Genomic DNA, 21,040 nt, shown 5'->3' on the forward strand with positions numbered 1-21,040 from the left:
ACAGTGACAGTGTATGGCAAAATTCTTAGCCACTAGGCTTATACAAATGAATTATGTTAAACTAACCAACTGCAATTCTGATCCAGGCATTGTCTCTCTTCCTCCATCCCTATATATAAATATACGAGTTCATCTTCCTTCGTTCTTATTCTCCATAAAAGGGTTTCAAGTATGCTGAAATTTGAAGATCAGTTTTCAGAGGCCAGCGCAATGTTGTGCCATTTTGAAAGGAAAATAAAGGCCTGCATTTACATAGTGCTTTCACCAACCAGACATCTCAAAGCTCTTTAGAGCCAATTAAGTATTTTTGAAGTGTTGTCACTGTGGGAAATGCAGCAGCCCTGTTTTTCTCTTTATTCTTTCACGGGATGTGGATGTCACTTTTAAGGCCAGCATTTGTTGCCCATCCCTAATTGCCCTTGAATTGGGTGGCATGCTAGGCTATTTCAGAGAGCAGTTAAGAATCAGTCATGTTGCTGTGGGTCTGGAGTCACAAGTAGGCCGGACAGGGTAAGGATGGCAGATTTCCTTCCTAAAGGATATTAGTGAACCAGATGGTTTTTTACAACAATCCCTCGCAGATTTGGCAAAAAAAAATTATTCAGATGACCTGTAATTTAAATTTGTAATCAATGTATTCGATCTTGGCTCATTTGTGGGTAGCACTCTCTGCTGAGTTCAAAGGTTGCGGTTCAATGCCCACATAATCTAGGGTTGACCAATGCAGTATTGAGAGCAAGCTGCGCTGTCAGAGGTGCTGCTTTTGAAATGAAAAGGTAAAACAAATCTCTGTCTATCTTCTCAAGTGGGTGTAAAAGATCCCACAACACTGGTTAGGAGAATGCTCGCTAACATTTACCCCTCAATTGATAATTAAAACAGGTGCAAAAGCAATAATACTGTGGAATCTGAAAGTCTGAAATAAGATCACAAAATGTTGAAAATACTCATTGGAAACCCATTGGTTGTTTTGCAGTCACGTTAAATCAGTGACCTCTGGCTATTGACCCTTTCGGCAATGGGAACAGTTTCTCGCTATCTATTCTGTCTAGACCCCTCATGATTTTGAACAATTCTATAAGATCTTACCTCAATCCGCTCCTCTCCAAGGAGAACAGACCTAGCTTTTCCAATCTATCTACATAATTGAAGTTCTTCATCCCTGGAAACATTCTTGTGAATCTTCTTTGAAACTTTTCCAATGCCTCCACATTGTTCTTAAAATATGCTGCTCAGAATTAGACACAATATACCAGCTGAGGCTGAACCAATGTTTTATAAAGGTTCACCATAAATCCCTTGCTTTTGTATTCTATGCCTCTATTTATAAAAGCCCAGGATCCCCTATGCCATATTAACCACCTTCTCAACCTGCTCTGCCACCATCAACAATTTGTGCGCATATACCCCCAAGGTCTCTCTGTTCCTGCACCCTCTTTATAATTGTCCTATATTTTGTATTGCCTCTCCTCATTTTACTACCTAAATGAACCACTTCACACTTCTCTGTATTAATTTTTTATCTGTTACACATCCACACATTCCACCAGCCAATGCCCTCTTGAAATTTTTCACTATCCTCCTCACTATCCAATACTTCAAAGTTTTGTGTCATGTGCAAATTTTTTAAAAATGTGTCTTGCACATCCAAGTCTAGGGCTGGCACTTTGCGGTCCTGCTGAAAGTCAATGGACTTTTGGCTGCCTTTCCAAATTTTCTATTCCTGCCCACAACTGCTCCCACCGTGGGCAGGGCTGGAAAATCCCGGCCTAGGTCATATATAATCAAGAAAAGCAGTGGTCCTGGTGTTGACCTTTAGGGAACCCCATTGTATTCTTCCCTCTAGTCCAAAAAACAGGCGTTCATCACGACACCCTGTCTGTTTCCTGTCACTTAGCCAACTTCAATATCCATGTTGCCACTCCCTCTTTTATTCCAAATCCATTATGTGGGACCTTATCAAAAGTCTTTTGAAAGTCCATGTACATCACCATCAACCATATTGCCCTCATCAACACTTTCTGCTACATCATCAAAAACTCAATCAAGCTAGTTAAATGGGAGTTGCTTTTAACAAATCCATATTGGCTTTCCCTAACTAACCTGTTTTGTCCAAGTGACTGTTAATTTTGCCCCAAGGTACAAATTCTAAAAGCTAACCGCCTTAACGTTAACTGGCCTGTAGTTGCTAATTTTATCCTGACATCCTTTTTGAACAAGGGTGTAACATTTGTAATTCCCTGGTCTTTAGGCACCATCCTGTATCTAAGGAAGATTGAAAGATTATGGCCATTAGCTTCGCAATTTCCACCTTTACTTCCCTCAGCATCCTCGGATACACCCCATCTAGTTCTGTTGACTTGTCAACATTAAGTCCAGCCAACCTTTCTAATATATACTCCTTATCAATTTTTAATCTTTATCTAATATCTCAACTACCTCCTTTTCACTATGGCTTGAGCAGCATCTTCTGCACTGGGAATGACAGGTACAAATTACTCATTTAATAATTCAGTCATGCCCTCTGCCCCCATGTGTGTAGATCCCCTTTTTGGTCCCTAATTGACCTCCTACTCCTCTTACTGTTTACATACCTGTAGAAGGCTTTGGATTCCCTTTAACATTAGCTGCCAGTCTCTTCTCATACTCTCTCTTTGCCTCTGTTACAGACAGGAGAGGGGGGAAAAAGGAACTCCTTTATTATCTTGCCATCTGTTTGTAAATAGAGGTGACTTTTGTTTTAAAAATAGGCTGTGGAGCTTATTCCAAAAACCCTTTGTAGTCAAATTTTAAAGTGACCACAGCAAACTCTCTTAGGATTAGACCATAAGACATAGGAGCAGAAGTAGGCTATTTGGCCCATCAAGTCTGCTCTGCCATTCAATGAAATCGTGGCTGATCTGATAATCCTCAATTCCACTTTCCTGCCTTTCCCTGCAACCCCTGGTTCCCTTACTGATTAAAAACCTGTCTGAATCAGCCTTGAATTTTCTTAATGACCCAGCTTCTACAACCCTCTGCGGTAAAAGAATTCCACAGATTGACTACGCTCAGAGAAAAAATTCCTCCTCATCCCTGTCTTAAATGGGTGACCCCATACTCTGAGATTACACCCTCTGGTCCTAGATTCTCCCACAAGGGGAAACAACCTCTCAGCATCTACCCTGTCAAGCCCCCTAAGAATCTTACAGGTTTCAATAAGGTCACCTCTCATTCTTCTAAACTCCAATGAGTGCAGGCCCACCCTACTCAACCTCTCCTCAAAAGAAAATCCCTCCATACCCAGGATCAACCTAGTGAACCTTTCCTGGACTGTCTCCAATGCCAGTATATCTTTCCTTAGATAAGGGGACCAAAACTGTTCACAGAGTTTAGTTAAATTGGAAGTTTAGTTTATTCACACATTCAAATCTGAGGGGGGTGGCGGGGGAGGGGAATGATTGCAACGTCTCACACACTCAAGTATGCAGTAAGGGGATACGAAAGAGGGTGCTTTACAACTGTGAATATTATAACAGTAAAAAGAACCACATAAATGGATATCAGTTTGTGTGATTGCTAGAGTCCAGAAAGTCCAAATCCAGAGGGGGGTTCCCCTCATAGAGTAGTTCAGGCGGGTTCCTGGCTGAAGGCAAAAGTGCAGAATTCATTTAAGATGATGGCATTGATGGTAGCATCATTGGAACAGATGCAACGGAGGCGCTCACTCAGTTCCTTCGCCTCCATCGCATCTGTTCCGATGATGCTACCTTCAAAAACAGTTCCTCTGTCATGTCCTCCTTCTTCCTTAACTGAGGTTTTCCACCCACAGTCGTTGACAGGGCCCTCAACCGTGTCCGGCCCATCTCCCGCGCATCCGCCCTCACACCTTCTCCACCCTCCCAGAAACATGATAGGGTCCCCCTTGTCCTCACTTATCACCCCACCAGCCTCCGCATTCAAAGGATCATCCTCCGCCATTTCCGCCAACTCCAGCATGATGCCAACACCAAACACATCTTCCCTTCACCACCCCCCCGTCAGCATTCCGTAGGGATCGTTCCCTCCGGGACACTCTGGTCCACACCTCCACCGCCCCCTACTCCTCAACCCCCACCTATGGCATCACCCCATGCCCACGCAAAAGATGTAACACCTGCCCTTCACTTCCTCTCTCCTCACCGTCCAAGGGCCCAAACACTCCTTTCAAGTGTAGCAACGTTTCACTTGCATTTCTCCCAACTTAGTATACTGCATTCGTTGCTCCAATGCGGTCTCCTCTACATTGGAGAGACCAAACGTAAACTGGGCGACCGCTTTGCAGAACACCTGCGGTCTGTCCGCAAGAATGACCCAAACCTCCCTGTCACTTGCCATTTCAACACTCCACCCTGCTCTCTTGCCCACATGTCTGTCCTTGGCTTGCTGCATTGTTCCAGTGAAGCCCAACGCAAACTGGAGGAACAACACCTCATCTTTCGACTAGGCACTTTACAGCCTTCCGGACTGAATATTGAATTCAACAACTTTAGGTCTTGAGCTCCCGCCTCCATCCCCACCCCCTTTCTGTTTCTTCCCCCTTCCTTTTGTTTTTTTCCGATAAATTATATAGATTTTTCTTTTTTCTTTTTCCCACCTATTTCCATTATTTTAAAATATTTTTAAATCTTTTATGCTCCCCCCACCCCCACTAGAGCTATACCTTGAGTGCCGTACCATCCATTCTTAATTAGCACATTTGTTTAGATAATATCACCAACTTCAACGCCTATGTGTTCTTTTGTTCTGTTGTCTGTGACATCTTTTGATGATCTGCTTCTATCACTGCTTGCTTGTCCCTACAACCACACCCCCCCAACTCCACTTCTCTGCCCCCCACCCAACCCACCCCAACGCCCCCCCCCCCCCCACACCTTAAACCAGCTTATATTTCACCCCTTCCTTGGATTCACCCAGTTCTGTTGAAGGGTCATGAGGACTTGAAACGTCAACTCTTTTCTTCTCCGCCGATGCTGCCAGACCTGCTGCGTTTTTCCAGGTAATTCTGTTTTTGTTTTGGATTTCCAGCATCCGCAGTTTTTTGTTTTTATCCATATTAATAACCCTGTTCCATGGAGCTATTGTCTTGGTAGGCACTTGGACTCCACTGGAAGCTTATAAAGATAGAAATGATGCCCATTTCCTTTCAATAGTTCATTTCTGAAATGGACCGTGACAGTCCCAGGTGTGAGATTCCATGAGCAACATGTCAGGGCATGTCTCTAGTGCAATCCATATAATGCCTTCATTCTTACTTACATCAGTCAACTTCAACTTACTCTCTGGCCTGGAGTTTTGCTTGCAAGGTGGGTGTGCAAAGTCGGGGAATTGCACAGACCTTTGGAGAAATAGCTCCAGGATGGCTGGATTTTCATTCCAGGGTGGGCGGGGGCAGTGGTCTGTGCTGAAGTTGGTCCACCATCCTTAGAAAGAGTTCAGAGCTGGCCATAGGGGCTGCCGAGTGTTGAGGCAGGCTGATTAATAGGCTTGCCTTGGTGCTCTGGGGCTTTGTCCCAGTGGTCATAAAGGCAGGTGGCACTGCAGCCCTCGCATCCCTTCATCCGCTCCCACCTATTCCCCATGGCCCATCCATGCCAACCCATACCCTTCTACCCATCCCTCTCATGGCCCCTGATACCGTCCATGCCAACCCAAGGACCCCCCCACCCCACTCACCCCCGTGGCCCTTTATAGCCCCTATGCCCATGACTCCCCACCTTTGCCCTTACACCCTCCATGCCCATGCCAACTCATCCAGCATCTTGCTTCTCCAGTGGTGACACCCATATCCCATGGACGAACGGAAGATTAAAAAACGCTGAAGCCAAATGAACACGTGCAGTTAAAGCAAAATACTGCGGAGGCTGGAAATCTGAAATTAAAAAAGGAACTGAAAGTGCGGGAAACACTCAACAGGTCAGGCAGCACCTTCTGAAGATGACATATTGGACTCAAAGTGTTAACTCGGTTTCTCTCCCCACAGATGCCGGCAGACCTGCTGAGTTTTTCCAGCATTTTCTGTTTGTTATTTATGAACGCTGGCAGCATGTGGAATGGGTGTGAAAAAACACCAATCACACTATGATTAATGAACACGTGTTTACATGAACAACCAGAAAGAGGAACACTCCCACATATATCCATATACATTAGATGAACTCTCTCCCTCTCTCTCTCTGACACACGGGAGTCGCTACATTTCCTTGTATCAATGTTCCAGCTGGTGCGCGTGCGTTAACCAAGCGGCCGGAGCCAAGGGGAGAGGGGGGGAGGGGGTTTGCAGGAGGACGGCAGGAGCGGGAAGGGCAGAGGAGGAGGAGGAGGAGAGGTGGGGAGGGGGTGCATTCAGTGCCACAAGAAGCAGAAAGAGCCGGCACCCAAACAGCAAGACCGAGAGAGAGACCCCGACAAGAGGAGGAGGAGGAAGTTGCTGGTGAATGATCGGCCCGGCCGGGCTCTGACTGACTGGAACCCTTGGGATAGAGGAGGGGGGAGGGAAGAGAGGTGGGGGCATAGAGGGGGGAATAAAGGAAGGGGGGATGGGGGAATAAAGGGATGGGGGGATAAAGGGATGGGGGGATAAAGGAAGGGGGGGATTAAGGAAGGGGGGATGGGGGATAGAGGGGGTAGAGGAAGGGGGGATAGGGGATGGGGAGATAGAGGGATGGGGGGGATAGAGGGGATGGGGGGATAGAGGGGATGGGGGGATAGAGGAAGGGGAGGATGGGGGATAGAGGAAGGGGAATAGAGGGGATGTGGGGATTGAGGGGATGTGGGGATTGAGGGGATGGGGAGGATAGAGGATGGGGGGAGGGGAGGAAGGGGGGATAGAGGAAGGGGGGATAGAGGAAGGGGGATAGAGGATGGGGGATAGAGGAAGGGGAATAGAGGGGATGTGGGGATTGAGGGGATGTGGGGATTGAGGGGATGGGGAGGATAGAGGATGGGGGGAGGGGAGGAAGGGGGGATAGAGGAAGGGGGGATAGAGGAAGGGGGATAGAGGATGGGGGATAGAGGAAGGGGGGATAGAGGAAGGGGGGATAGAGGAAGGGGGGATAGAGGAAGGGGGATAGGGGATGGGGGATAGAGGAAGGGGGGATAGAGGATGGGGATGGGGGGATGGGGGATAGAGGATGGGGGGAAGGGGGGGATAGAGGATGGGGGGAAGGGGGGGATAGAGGATGGGGGAGGGGGGGATAGTAGATGGGGGAGGGGGATAGAGGATGGGGGAGGGGGGGATAGTAGATGGGGGAGGGGGATAGAGGATGGGGGGAGGGGGGATAGAGGATGGGGGGAGGGGGATAGAGGATGGGGGAGGGGGGATAGAGGATGGGGAATAGAGGAAGGGGTAATGGGGAGGATAGGGGAAGGGGGTTTGGGGGAGGGGAATGTGGGGGTGAGGAGAGGGGTTGATGGGATTGGGGGTGGGGGGTCGGGGCTGGGGTTAGGAGAGGGGGATGGTTGGGAGATGGGGCGAAGATTAGGCGAGTTAATTGAGGGGGGATGGGGATGGGGGGGGGGAAAAGGCAAAAAAACCTGCTAGTGAAACCTAACTTGCTTTGATTGATTGCGAGCTTTATCCAATGGGAAACGGCGGGTTTAGCTAGGGCGGCCAATCGGAACGGGCGGGGGCGGGGTCTGAGGATCCGGAGTTCGGTTGAGGCGCGGATCCCTGCCGGGTTGTTGTTGTTGTTTTTTCTTTTCAATCTCGTTTGTTTTTAAAAAAAAAAATTCTCCTTTTTTTTTTGTAAACACAAGCCGTTCTTCTTTGCACCGGAGTGAATGCAGCGGGGCGCTCCGCACGGAGCTTTGCATTTAGATCTGTCTTTTTTCTGGCTGCCTCTGTCTTGGAGTTTGAAGTGGGGGAAGGAAGAGGAGCCGTCGCAGCCCCAAGCAGCATGGACACAGCGAGGTTAGGGGGGGGGGGGGCGGGGGGAAGGAAATATACCCGGGGGTGGGGGGAATGCTCTTCCCGGTTCAGTTAAACCGCGGTGATTTGATGTGGGTTGGAGGGATGCGGATTGATTGATATTAATTGATTGATTTATGAGTGGCCGGGTTTGTTACATTTTACAATGATACAGTGCGTCACAAACAAATTGATACATAGAGCCCCACGCGGGAACTGAGGATCACTCACCACTTTCCTTCCCCACCACCCCCCGCCGTCAAAATCATCATCCCCCACCCCTCCTTCTCAATCCCCTCTCGTACATACACATACATTATATCACTAATTATATAACTAACCTCTCCCCCCCCCACTCCTGACATACGGTCTTTTAAACAGAATCTAGCATTAATGATTAGGTCCAATCAGGTTTTCTTCTCCCCCTACCCCCCCCCCCCCCCTCCCCTCCCCCTTTTGTACATTCATCAGTTGAGACGTTACAACGAGGCCGTTTGGCCCACCATGTCAGTGCCAGCTCTTTGGTCGAGCTATCCGTTTAACCTTCACTCTCTCTCTCCCATAACCCTGGAAATATTACACACCTCGTAAATGTTGTTTTCCCCGCCCCCTCCAATGATTTACCCAGTTCTCTATCAACCCCCCACAGGTGTTCATCCAGTTCCCAGTCCGCCCCCAAGTGCTTCTTCTGTTCTCTATTCCTGACCCCAAGTGTTTATCCAGTTCTCTATTCCCCCCCCACCCCCAAGTGTTTATCCAATTCTCTATCCCCCCCAGGTGTTTATCCAATTCTCTATTCCCATCACAAGTGTTTATCCAGTTCTCTATTCCCAACACAAGTGCTAACCCAGTTCTCTATTCCCCCCAAGTGTTTATGCAGTTCTCTATTCCCCCCAAGTGTTTATGCAGTTCTCTATTCCCCCCAAGTGTTTATCCAGTTCTCTATTCCCCCCAAGTGTTTATGCAGTTCTCTATTCCCCCCAAGTGTTTATCCAGTTCTCTATTCCCCCCAAGTGTTTATCCAGTTCTCTATTCCCCCCAAGTGTTTATCCAGTTCTCTATTCCCCCCAAGTGTTTATCCAGTTCTCTATTCCCCCCAAGTGTTTATGCAGTTCTCTATTCCCCCCAAGTGTTTATGCAGTTCTCTATTCCCCCCAAGTGTTTATCCAGTTCTCTATTCCCCCCAAGTGTTTATCCAGTTCTCTATTCCCCCCAAGTGTTTATCCAGTTCTCTATTCCCCCCAAGTGTTTATCCAGTTCTCTATTCCCCCCAAGTGTTTATCCAGTTCTCTATCCCGCGCCAAGTGTTTATCCAATTCTCTGTCCCCTGCCAATTGTTTATCCAATTCTCTGTCCCCTGCCAATTGTTTATCCAATTCTCTGTCCCCTGCCAAGTGTTTATCCAGTTCTCTGTCCCTCTCTCAAGTGTTTATCCAGTTTTGTGTTCCCCCCCCAACTGCTTATCCAGTTCTCTGTCCCCCCCCTTCCCAACTGTTTATCCAGTTCTCTGTCACCCCCCTCCCAACTGTTTATCCAGTTCTCTGACCCCCCTCCCAACTGTTTATCCTGTTCTCTGTTCCCCCCTCCTCCCAACTGTTTATCCAGTTCTCTGACCCCCCTCCCAACTGTTTATCCTGTTCCCTGTCACCCCCCGCCATGTGGTTATCCAGTTCTCTATTCCCTCCCATGTGGTTATCCAGTTCTCTATTCCCCCCCAAGTGGTTATCCAGGTCTCTATTGCCTCCTAAGTATTTATCCAGTTCTCTGTCCCCCGCCAAGTGTCTATCCAGTTCTCCATTCCCATCACAAGTGTTTATCCAGTTCTCTATTCCCCTCACAAGTGTTTATCCAGTTTTCTATTCCCCTCACAAGTGTTTATCCAGTTCTCTATTCCCCCCCATGTGGTTATCCAGTTCTCTATTTCACCCCCAAGTGTTTATACAGTTCTCTATTTACCCCCCAAGTGTTTATCCAGTTCTCTATTCCCATCACAAGTGTTTATCCAGTTCTGTGTCCCCCCCCCCAAGTGTTTATCCAGTTCTGTGTCCCCCTCCCAAGTGTTTATACAGTTCTGTGTCCCCCCCCACAAGTGTTTATCCAGTTCTGTGTCCACCCCACGTGTTTATCCAGTTCTCTATTCCCCCCAAGTGTTTATACAGTTCTCTATTCCCTCCCAAGTGGTTATTCAGTTCTCTATTCCCCGCCGAGTGTTTATCCAGTTCTCTATTCCCCCCCAAGTGTTTGTCCAGTTCTCTATTCCTCCCCCACCAAGTGTTTATCCAGTTCCCTATCCCCCGCCAAGTGTTTATCCAGTTCTCTATTCCCCCCAAGTGTTTATCCAGTTCTCTATTCCCCCCAAGTGTTTATCCAGTTCTCTATTCCCCCCAAGTGTTTATCCAGTTCTCTATTCCCCCCAAGTGTTTATCCAGTTCTCTATTCCCCCCAAGTGTTTATCCAGTTCTCTATTCCCCCCAAGTGTTTATCCAGTTCTCTATTCCCCCCAAGTGTTTATCCAGTTCTCTATTCCCCCCAAGTGTTTATCCAGTTCTCTATTCCCCCCAAGTGTTTATCCAGTTCTCTATTCCCCCCAAGTGTTTATCCAGTTCTCTATTCCCCCCAAGTGTTTATCCAGTTCTCTATTCCCCCCAAGTGTTTATCCAGTTCTCTATTCCCCCCAAGTGTTTATCCAGTTCTCTATTCCCCCCAAGTGTTTATCCAGTTCTCTATTCCCCCCAAGTGTTTATCCAGTTCTCTATTCCCCCCAAGTGTTTATCCAGTTCTCTATTCCCCCCAAGTGTTTATCCAGTTCTCTATTCCCCCCAAGTGTTTATCCAGTTCTCTATTCCCCCCAAGTGTTTACCCAGTTCTCTATTCCCCCCAAGTGTTTACCTAGTTCTCTATTCCCCCCAAGTGTTTATCCAGTTCTCTATTCCCCCCAAGTGTTTATCCAGTTCTCTATTCCCCCCAGGTGTTTATCCAGTTCTCTATTTCCCCCCAAGTGTCTATCCAGTTCTCTGTTCCCCCCAAGTGTTTACCCAGTTCTCTGGTTCCCCCCAAGTGTTTACCCAGTTCTCTGGTCCCCCCAAGTGTTTACCCAGTTCTCTGGTCCCCCCAAGTGTTTACCCAGTTCTCTGGTCCCCCCAAGTGTTTACCCAGTTCTCTGGTCCCCCCAAGTGTTTACCCAGTTCTCTGTTCCCCCCAAGTGTTTACCCAGTTCTCTGTTCCCCCCAAGTGTTTACCCAGTTCTCTGTCCCCCCCAAGTGTTTACCCAGTTCTCTGGTCCCCCCAAGTGTTTGCCCAGTTCTCTGGTCCCCCCAAGTGTTTGCCCAGTTCTCTGGTCCCCCCAAGTGTTTACCCAGTTCTCTGGTCCCCCCAAGTGTTTACCCAGTTCTCTGGTCCCCCCAAGTGTTTACCCAGTTCTCTGGTCCCCCCAAGTGTTTACCCAGTTCTCTGGTCCCCCCAAGTGTTTACCCAGTTCTCTGGTCCCCCCAAGTGTTTACCCAGTTCTCTGGTCCCCCCAAGTGTTTACCCAGTTCTCTGGTCCCCCCAAGTGTTTACCCAGTTCTCTGGTCCCCCCAAGTGTTTACCCAGTTCTCTGGTCCCCCCAAGTGTTTACCCAGTTCTCTGGTCCCCCCAAGTGTTTACCCAGTTCTCTGGTCCCCCCAAGTGTTTACCCAGTTCTCTGGTCCCCCCAAGTGTTTACCCAGTTCTCTGGTCCCCCCAAGTGTTTACCCAGTTCTCTGGTCCCCCCAAGTGTTTACCCAGTTCTCTGGTCCCCCTAAGTGTTTACCCAGTTCCCTGTTCCCCCCAAGTGTTTACCCAGTTCTCTGTTCCCCCCAAATGTTTACCCAGTTCTCTGTTCCCCCCAAATGTTTACCCAGTTCTCTGTTCCCCCCAAATGTTTACCCAGTTCTCTGTTCCCCCCAAATGTTTACCCAGTTCTCTGTTCCCCCCAAATGTTTACCCAGTTCTCTGTTCCCCCCAAATGTTTACCCAGTTCTCTGTTCCCCCCAAATGTTTACCCAGTTCTCTATTTCCACCCCCATTGTTTATCCCGTTCTCTATTCCCCCAAGTGTTTATCCACATCTCTATTTCCCCCCCATTGTTTACCTAGTTCCCTATTCCCCCCCCCAAGTGTTTATCCAGTTCTCTATTCCCCCCCACCATATCTTTAACCAGTTCTCTGTCCCCTGCCAAACGTTTATCCAGTTCTCTGTCCCCCCCCCCAACTGTTTTTCCAGTTCTCTGTACCCCCTCAAGTGATTATCCAGTTCTGTGTCCCCCCTCCCAACTGTTTATCCAGTTCTCTGTCCCCCCTCCCAACTGTTTATCCAGTTCTCTGTCCCCCCATCCCCAACTGTTTATCCAGTTCTGTGCCCCCCCCTCCCCAACTGTTGATCCAGTTCTGTGCCCCCCCCCCCAACTGTTTATCCAGTTTTCTGTCCCCCCCCTCCCAACTGTTTTTCCAGTTCTCTGTCCCCCCTCAAGTGTTTATCCAGTTCTCTGGCCCCCACTCCCAACTGATTATCCAATTCTCTGTCCCCCCACTCCCAAGTGGTTATCCAGTTCTCTATTTCCCCCCAAGTGTTTATCCAGTTCTCTATTCCCCCCAAGTGTTTGACCAGTTCTCTATTCCCCCCAAGTGTTTGACCAGTTCTCTCTTTCCCCACAAGTGTTTGACCAGTTCTCTATTTCCCCCCAAATGTTTGACCAGTTCTCTGGTCCCCCCAAGTGTTTGACCAGTTCTCTGGTCCCCCCAAGTGTTTGACCAGTTCTCTGGTCCCCCCAAGTGTTTGACCAGTTCTCTGGTCCCCCCAAGTGTTTGAGCAGTTCTCTGGTCCCCCCAAGTGTTTGACCAGTTCTCTGGTCCCCCCAAGTGTTTGAGCAGTTCTCTGGTCCCCCCAAGTGTTTGAGCAGTTCTCTGGTCCCCCCAAGTGTTTGAGCAGTTCTCTGGTCCCCCCAAGTGTTTGAGCAGTTCTCTGGTCCCCCCAAGTGTTTGAGCAGTTCTCTGGTCCCCCGAAGTGTTTGAGCAGTTCTCTGGTCCCCCCAAGTGTTTGAGCAGTTCTCTGGTCCCCCCAAGTGTTTGAGCAGTTCTCTGGTCCCCCCAAGTGTTTGAGCAGTTCTCTGGTCCCCCCAAGTGTTTGAGCAGTTCTCTGGTCCCCCCAAGTGTTTGAGCAGTTCTCTGGTCCCCCCAAGTGTTTGAGCAGTTCTCTGGTCCCCCCAAGTGTTTGAGCAGTTCTCTGGTCCCCCCAAGTGTTTGAGCAGTTCTCTGGTCCCCCCAAGTGTTTGAGCAGTTCTCTGGTCCCCCCAAGTGTTTGAGCAGTTCTCTGGTCCCCCCAAGTGTTTGAGCAGTTCTCTGGTCCCCCCAAGTGTTTGAGCAGTTCTCTGGTCCCCCCAAGTGTTTGAGCAGTTCTCTGGTCCCCCCAAGTGTTTGAGCAGTTCTCTGGTCCCCCCAAGTGTTTGAGCAGTTCTCTGGTCCCCCCAAGTGTTTGAGCAGTTCTCTGGTCCCCCCAAGTGTTTGAGCAGTTCTCTGGTCCCCCCAAGTGTTTGAGCAGTTCTCTGGTCCCCCCAAGTGTTTGAGCAGTTCTCTGGTCCCCCCAAGTGTTTGAGCAGTTCTCTGGTCCCCCCAAGTGTTTGAGCAGTTCTCTGGTCCCCCCAAGTGTTTGAGCAGTTCTCTGGTCCCCCCAAGTGTTTGAGCAGTTCTCTGGTCCCCCCAAGTGTTTGAGCAGTTCTCTGGTCCCCCCAAGTGTTTGAGCAGTTCTCTGGTCCCCCCAAGTGTTTATCCAGTTCTCTGGTCCCCCCAAGTGTTTGAGCAGTTCTCTGGTCCCCCCAAGTGTTTGAGCAGTTCTCTGGTCCCCCCAAGTGTTTGAGCAGTTCTCTGGTCCCCCCAAGTGTTTGAGCAGTTCTCTGGTCCCCCCAAGTGTTTGAGCAGTTCTCTGGTCCCCCCAAGTGTTTGAGCAGTTCTCTGGTCCCCTCAAGTGTTTGAGCAGTTCTCTGGTCCCCTCAAGTGTTTGAGCAGTTCTCTGGTCCCCCCAAGTGTTTGAGCAGTTCTCTGGTCCCCCCAAGTGTTTGACCAGTTCTCTGGTCCCCCCAAGTGTTTGTTCCAGTTCTCTGGTCCCCCCAAGTGTTTGACCAGTTCTCTGGTCCCCCCAAGTGTTTGACCAGTTCTCTGGTCCCCCCAAGTGTTTGACCAGTTCTCTGGTCCCCCCAAGTGTTTGACCAGTTCTCTGGTCCCCCCAAGTGTTTGACCAGTTCTCTGGTCCCCCCAAGTGTTTGACCAGTTCTCTGGTCCCCCCAAGTGTTTGACCAGTTCTCTGGTCCCCCCAAGTGTTTGACCAGTTCTCTGGTCCCCCCAAGTGTTTGACCAGTTCTCTGGTCCCCCCAAGTGTTTGACCAGTTCTCTGGTCCCCCCAAGTGTTTGACCAGTTCTCTGGTCCCCCCAAGTGTTTGACCAGTTCTCTGGTCCCCCCAAGTGTTTGAGCAGTTCTCTGGTCCCCCCAAGTGTTTGAGCAGTTCTCTGGTCCCCCCAAGTGTTTACCCAGTTCTCTGTTCCCCCGAAAAGTTTACCCAGTTCTCTGTTCCCCCCAAGTGTTTATCCAGTTCTCTATTTTCCCCCCCCATTGTTTATCCAGTTCTCTATTCCCCAAGTGTTTATCCAGTTCTCTATTCCCCCAAGTGTTTATCCAGTTCTCTATTCCCCCAAGTGTTTATCCAGTTCTCTATTCCCCCAAGTGTTTATCCAGTTCTCTATTCCCCCAAGTGTTTATCCAGTTCTCTATTCCCCCAAGTGCTTATCCAGTTTTCTATTCCCCCCACGTGCTTATCCAGTTCTCTATTCCCCCCAAGTGTTTATCCAGTTCTCTCTCCCCCCCCCAAAGTGTTTATTCAGATCTCTATTCCCCCCCCATTGTTTATCCAGTTCTCTATTCCCCCCGCCAAGTGTTTATCCAGTTCTCTATTCCCCCCCACCATATGTTTACCCAGTTCTCTGTCCCCTGCCAAACGTTTATCCAATTTTTTGTCCCCTGCCAAGTGTTTATCCATTTCTCTGTCCCCTCTCAAGTGTTTATCCAGTTCTCTGTCCCCCCTCCCACCTGTTTATCCAGTTCTCTGTCCCCCCTCCCAACTGTTTATCCAGTTCTCTGACCCCCCCTCCCAACTGTTTATCCTGTTCCCTGTCACCCCCTCCCAAGTGGTTATCCCGTTCTCTATTCCCCCCCATGTGGTTATCCAGTTCTCTATTCCCCCCCAAGTGGTTATCCAGGTCTCTATTGCCTCACAAGTGTTTATCCAGTTCTCTATCCCGCGCCAAGTGTTTATCCAATTCTCTGTCCCCTGCCAAGTGTTTATCCAGTTCTCTGTCACCCCTCAAGTGTTTATCCAGTTTTGTGTTCCCCCTCCCCCAACTGCTTATCCAGTTCTCTGTCCCCCCCCTCCCAACTGTTTATCCAGTTCTCTGTCACCCCCCTCCCAACTGTTTATCCAGTTCTCTGACCCCCCTCCCAACTGTTTATCCTGTTCCCTGTCCCCCCCCCTCCCAACTGTTTATCCAGTTCTCTGACCCCCCTCCCAACTGTTTATCCTGTTCCCTGTCACCACCCCCCCCCCATGTGGTTATCCAGTTCTCTATTCCCCCCAAGTGGTTATCCAGGTCTCTATTGCCTCCTAAGCACTTATCCAGTTCTCTGTGCCCCGCCAAGTGTCTATCCAGTTCTCCATTCCCATCACAAGTGTTTTTTCAGTTTTCTATTCCCCTCACAAGTGTTTATCCAGTTTTCTATTCCCCTCACCAGTGTTTATCCAGTTCTCTATTCCCCCCCATGTTGTTATCCAGTTCTCTATTTCACCCCCAAGTGTTTATACAGTTCTCTATTTACCCCCCAAGTGTTTATCCAGTTCTCTATTCCCATCACAAGTGTTTATCCAGTTCCCTATCCCCCGCCAAGTGTTTATCCAGTTCTCTATCCCCCACCAAGTGTTTATCCAGTTCCCTATCCCCCGCCAAGTGTTTATCCAGTTCTCTATCCCCCGCCAAGTGTTTATCCAGTTCTCTATTCCCCCCAAGTGTTTATCCAGTTCTCTATTCCCCCCAAGTGTTTATCCAGTTCTCTATTCCCCCCAAGTGTTTATCCAGTTCTCTATTCCCCCCAAGTGTTTATCCAGTTCTCTATTCCCCCCAAGTGTTTATCCAGTTCTCTATTCCCCCCAAGTGTTTATCCAGTTCTCTATTCCCCCCAAGTGTTTATCCAGTTCTCTATTCCCCCAAGTGTTTATCCAGTTCTCTATTCCCCCCAAGTGTTTATCCAGTTCTCTATTCCCCCCAAGTGTTTATCCAGTTCTCTATTCCCCCCAAGTGTTTATCCAGTTCTCTATTCCCCCCAAGTGTTTATCCAGTTCTCTATTCCCCCCAAGTGTTTATCCAGTTCTCTATTCCCCCCAAGTGTTTATCCAGTTCTCTATTCCCCCCAAGTGTTTATCCAGTTCTCTATTCCCCCCAAGTGTTTATCCAGTTCTCTATTCCCCCCAAGTGTTTATCCAGTTCTCTATTCCCCCCAGGTGTTTATCCAGTTCTCTATTTCCCGCCCAAGTGTTTACCCAGTTCTCTATTCCCCCCAAGTGTTTATCCAGTTCTCTATTCCCCCCAAGTGTTTACCCAGTTCTCTATTCCCCCAAGTGTTTATCCAGTTCTCTATTCCCCCCAAGTGTTTATCCAGTTCTCTATTCCCCCCAAGTGTTTATCCAGTTCTCTATTCGCCCCAAGTGTTTGACCAGTTCTCTATTCCCCCCTAGTGTTTGACCTGTTCTCTGGTCCCCCCAAGTGTTTGCCCAGTTCTCTGGTCCCCCCAAGTGTTTGCCCAGTTCTCTGGTCCCCCCAAGTGTTTACCCAGTTCTCTGGTCCCCCAAGTGTTTGAGCAGTTCTCTGGTCCCCCCAAGTGTTTGAGCAGTTCTCTGGTCCCCCCAAGTGTTTGAGCAGTTCTCTGGTCCCCCCAAGTGTTTGAGCAGTTCTCTGTTCCCCCCAAGTGTTTGAGCAGTTCTCTGTTCCCCCCAAGTGTTTGAGCAGTTCTCTGTTCCCCCCAAGTGTTTGAGCAGTTCTCTGGTCCCCCCAAGTGTTTGAGCAGTTCTCTGGTCCCCCCAAGTGTTTGAGCAGTTCTCTGGTCCCCCCAAGTGTTTGAGCAGTTCTCTGGTCCCCCCAAGTGTTTGAGCAGTTCTCTGGTCCCCCCAAGTGTTTGAGCAGTTCTCTGGTCCCCCCAAGTGTTTGTGCAGTTCTCTGGTCCCCCCAAGTGTTTGAGCAGTTCTCTGGTCCCCCCAAGTGTTTGAGCAGTTCTCTGGTCCCCCCAAGTGTTTGAGCAGTTCTCTGGTCCCCCCAAGTGTTTGAGCAGTTCTCTGGTCCCCCCAAGTGTTTGAGCAGTTCTCTGGTCCCCCCAAGTGTTTATCCAGTTCTCTGGTCCCCCCAAGTGTTTGAGCAGTTCTCTGGTCCCCCCAAGTGTTTGAGCAGTTCTCTGGTCCCCCCAAGTGTTTGAGCAGTTCTCTGGTCCCCCCAAGTGTTTGAGCAGTTCTCTGGTCCCCCCAAGTGTTTGAGCAGTTCTCTGGTCCCCTCAAGTGTTTGAGCAGTTCTCTGGTCCCCTCAAGTGTTTGAGCAGTTCTCTGGTCCCCCCAAGTGTTTGAGCAGTTCTCTGGTCCCCCCAAGTGTTTGACCAGTTCTCTGGTCCCCCCAAGTGTTTGTTCCAGTTCTCTGGTCCCCCCAAGTGTTTGACCAGTTCTCTGGTCCCCCCAAGTGTTTGACCAGTTCTCTGGTCCCCCCAAGTGTTTGACCAGTTCTCTGGTCCCCCCAAGTGTTTGACCAGTTCTCTGGTCCCCCCAAGTGTTTGACCAGTTCTCTGGTCCCCCCAAGTGTTTGACCAGTTCTCTGGTCCCCCCAAGTGTTTGACCAGTTCTCTGGTCCCCCCAAGTGTTTGACCAGTTCTCTGGTCCCCCCAAGTGTTTGACCAGTTCTCTGGTCCCCCCAAGTGTTTGACCAGTTCTCTGGTCCCCCCAAGTGTTTGACCAGTTCTCTGGTCCCCCCAAGTGTTTGACCAGTTCTCTGGTCCCCCCAAGTGTTTGACCAGTTCTCTGGTCCCCCCAAGTGTTTGACCAGTTCTCTGGTCCCCCCAAGTGTTTGACCAGTTCTCTGGTCCCCCCAAGTGTTTGACCAGTTCTCTGGTCCCCCCAAGTGTTTGAGCAGTTCTCTGGGCCCCCCAAGTGTTTGAGCAGTTCTCTGGTCCCCCCAAGTGTTTACCCAGTTCTCTGTTCCCCCGAAAAGTTTACCCAGTTCTCTGTTCCCCCCAAGTGTTTATCCAGTTCTCTATTTCCCCCCCCATTGTTTATCCAGTTCTCTATTCCCCAAGTGTTTATCCAGTTCTCTATTCCCCCAAGTGTTTATCCAGTTCTCTATTCCCCCAAGTGTTTATCCAGTTCTCTATTCCCCCAAGTGTTTATCCAGTTCTCTATTCCCCCAAGTGTTTATCCAGTTCTCTATTCCCCCAAGTGTTTATCCAGTTCTCTATTCCCCCAAGTGTTTATCCAGTTCTCTATTCCCCCAAGTGCTTATCCAGTTTTCTATTCCCCCCACGTGCTTATCCAGTTCTCCATTTCCCCCCAAGTGTTTATCCAGTTCTCTCTCCCCCCCCCAAAGTGTTTATTCAGATCTCTATTCCCCCCCCCATTGTTTATCCAGTTCTCTATTCCCCCCGCCAAGTGTTTATCCAGTTCTCTATTCCCCCCCACCATATGTTTACCCAGTTCTCTGTCCCCTGCCAAACGTTTATCCAATTTTTTGTCCTCTGCCAAGTGTTTATCCAATTCTCTGTCCCCTCTCAAGTGTTTATCCAGTTCTCTGTCCCCCCTCCCAACTGTTTATCCAGTTCTCTGTCCCCCCTCCCAACTGTTTATCCAGTTCTCTGACCCCCCCTCCCAACTGTTTATCCTGTTCCCTGTCACCCCCTCCCAAGTGGTTATCCCGTTCTCTATTCCCCCCCATGTGGTTATCCAGTTCTCTATTCCCCCCCAAGTGGTTATCCAGGTCTCTATTGCCTCACAAGTGTTTATCCAGTTCTCTATCCCGCGCCAAGTGTTTATCCAATTCTCTGTCCCCTGCCAAGTGTTTATCCAGTTCTCTGTCACCCCTCAAGTGTTTATCCAGTTTTGTGTTCCCCCTCCCCCAACTGCTTATCCAGTTCTCTGTCCCCCCCCTCCCAACTGTTTATCCAGTTCTCTGTCACCCCCCTCCCAACTGTTTATCCAGTTCTCTGACCCCCCTCCCAACTGTTTATCCTGTTCCCTGTCCCCCCCCCTCCCAACTGTTTATCCAGTTCTCTGACCCCCCTCCCAACTGTTTATCCTGTTCCCTGTCACCCCCCCCCCCCCATGTGGTTATCCAGTTCTCTATTCCCCCCAAGTGGTTATCCAGGTCTCTATTGCCTCCTAAGCACTTATCCAGTTCTCTGTGCCCCGCCAAGTGTCTATCCAGTTCTCCATTCCCATCACAAGTGTTTTTTCAGTTTTCTATTCCCCTCACAAGTGTTTATCCAGTTTTCTATTCCCCTCACCAGTGTTTATCCAGTTCTCTATTCCCCCCCATGTTGTTATCCAGTTCTCTATTTCACCCCCAAGTGTTTATACAGTTCTCTATTTACCCCCCAAGTGTTTATCCAGTTCTCTATTCCCATCACAAGTGTTTATCCAGTTCTCTATCCCCCACCAAGTGTTTATCCAGTTCCCTATCCCCCGCCAAGTGTTTATCCAGTTCTCTATCCCCCGCCAAGTGTTTATCCAGTTCTCTATTCCCCCCAAGTGTTTATCCAGTTCTCTATTCCCCCCAAGTGTTTATCCAGTTCTCTATTCCCCCCAAGTGTTTATCCAGTTCTCTATTCCCCCCAAGTGTTTATCCAGTTCTCTATTCCCCCCAAGTGTTTATCCAGTTCTCTATTGCCCCCAAGTGTTTATCCAGTTCTCTATTCCCCCCAAGAGTTTATCCAGTTCTCTATTCCCCCAACTGTTTATCCAGTTCTCTATTCCCCGAAGTGTTTATCCAGTTCTCTATTCCCCCCAAGTGTTTATCCAGTTCTCTATTCCCCCAAAGTGTTTATCCAGTTCTCTATTCCCCCCAAGTGTTTATCCAGTTCTCTATTCCCCCCAAGTGTTTATCCAGTTCTCTATTCCCCCCAAGTGTTTATCCAGTTCTCTATTCCCCCCAAGTGTTTATCCAGTTCTCTATTCCCCCCAGGTGTTTATCCAGTTCTCTATTTCCCGCCCAAGTGTTTACCCAGTTCTCTATTCCCCCAAGTGTTTATCCAGTTCTCTATTCCCCCCAAGTGTTTACCCAGTTCTCTATTCCCCCAAGTGTTTATCCAGTTCTCTATTCCCCCCAAGTGTTTATCCAGTTCTCTATTCCCCCCAAGTGTTTATCCAGTTCTCTATTCCCCCCAAGTGTTTGACCAGTTCTCTATTCCCCCCTAGTGTTTGACCTGTTCTCTGGTCCCCCCAAGTGTTTGCCCAGTTCTCTGGTCCCCCCAAGTGTTTGCCCAGTTCTCTGGTCCCCCCAAGTGTTTACCCAGTTCTCTGGTCCCCCAAGTGTTTACCCAGTTCTCTGTTCCCCCCAAGTTTTTACCCAGTTCTCTGGTCCTCCCAAGTGTTTACCCAGTTCTCTGGTCCCCCCAAGTGTTTACCCAGTTCTCTGGTCCCCCCAAGTGTTTACCCAGTTCTCTGGTCCCCCCAAGTGTTTACCCAGTTCTCTGGTCCCCCCAAGTGTTTACCCAGTTCTCTGGTCCCCCCAAGTGTTTACCCAGTTCTCTGGTCCCCCCAAGTGTTTACCCAGTTCTCTGGTCCCCCCAAGTGTTTACCCAGTTCTCTGGTCCCCCCAAGTGTTCACCCAGTTCTCTGTTCCCCCCAAATGTTTACCCAGTTCTCTGTTCCCCCCAAATGTTTACCCAGTTCTCTATTTCCACCCCCATTGTTTATCCCGTTCTCTATTCCCCCAAGTGTTTATCCAGTTTTCTATTCCACCCACGTGTTTATCCAGTTCTCTATTTCCCCACAAGTGTTCATCCAGTTCTCTCTCCCCCCCCCAAAGTGTT

General features: G+C 49.2%; 1 protein-coding gene across 5 annotated transcripts in view; it reads left to right on the forward strand.

The window, feature by feature from the left end:
• Nucleotides 1-6,364: 6,364 nt before the first annotated feature.
• Nucleotides 6,365-21,040, forward strand: part of LOC121287397 (PHD finger protein 20-like) — an 85,619-nt gene continuing 70,943 nt past the window's right edge. For 4 of the 5 annotated variants that reach the window (XM_041205235.1, XM_041205238.1, XM_041205239.1 and 1 more), the window contains exon 1: nt 7,676-7,930. The gene's annotated coding sequence lies outside the window, so the exon portion shown is untranslated. Of the gene's footprint in view, nt 6,452-7,675; nt 7,931-21,040 lie in introns of those variants that run through there. The other variant, XM_041205236.1, reaches the window with a different exon arrangement.

This window comes from Carcharodon carcharias, chromosome 14 (assembly GCF_017639515.1).
Source record: "Carcharodon carcharias isolate sCarCar2 chromosome 14, sCarCar2.pri, whole genome shotgun sequence".
NCBI lineage: Eukaryota > Metazoa > Chordata > Chondrichthyes > Lamniformes > Lamnidae > Carcharodon > Carcharodon carcharias.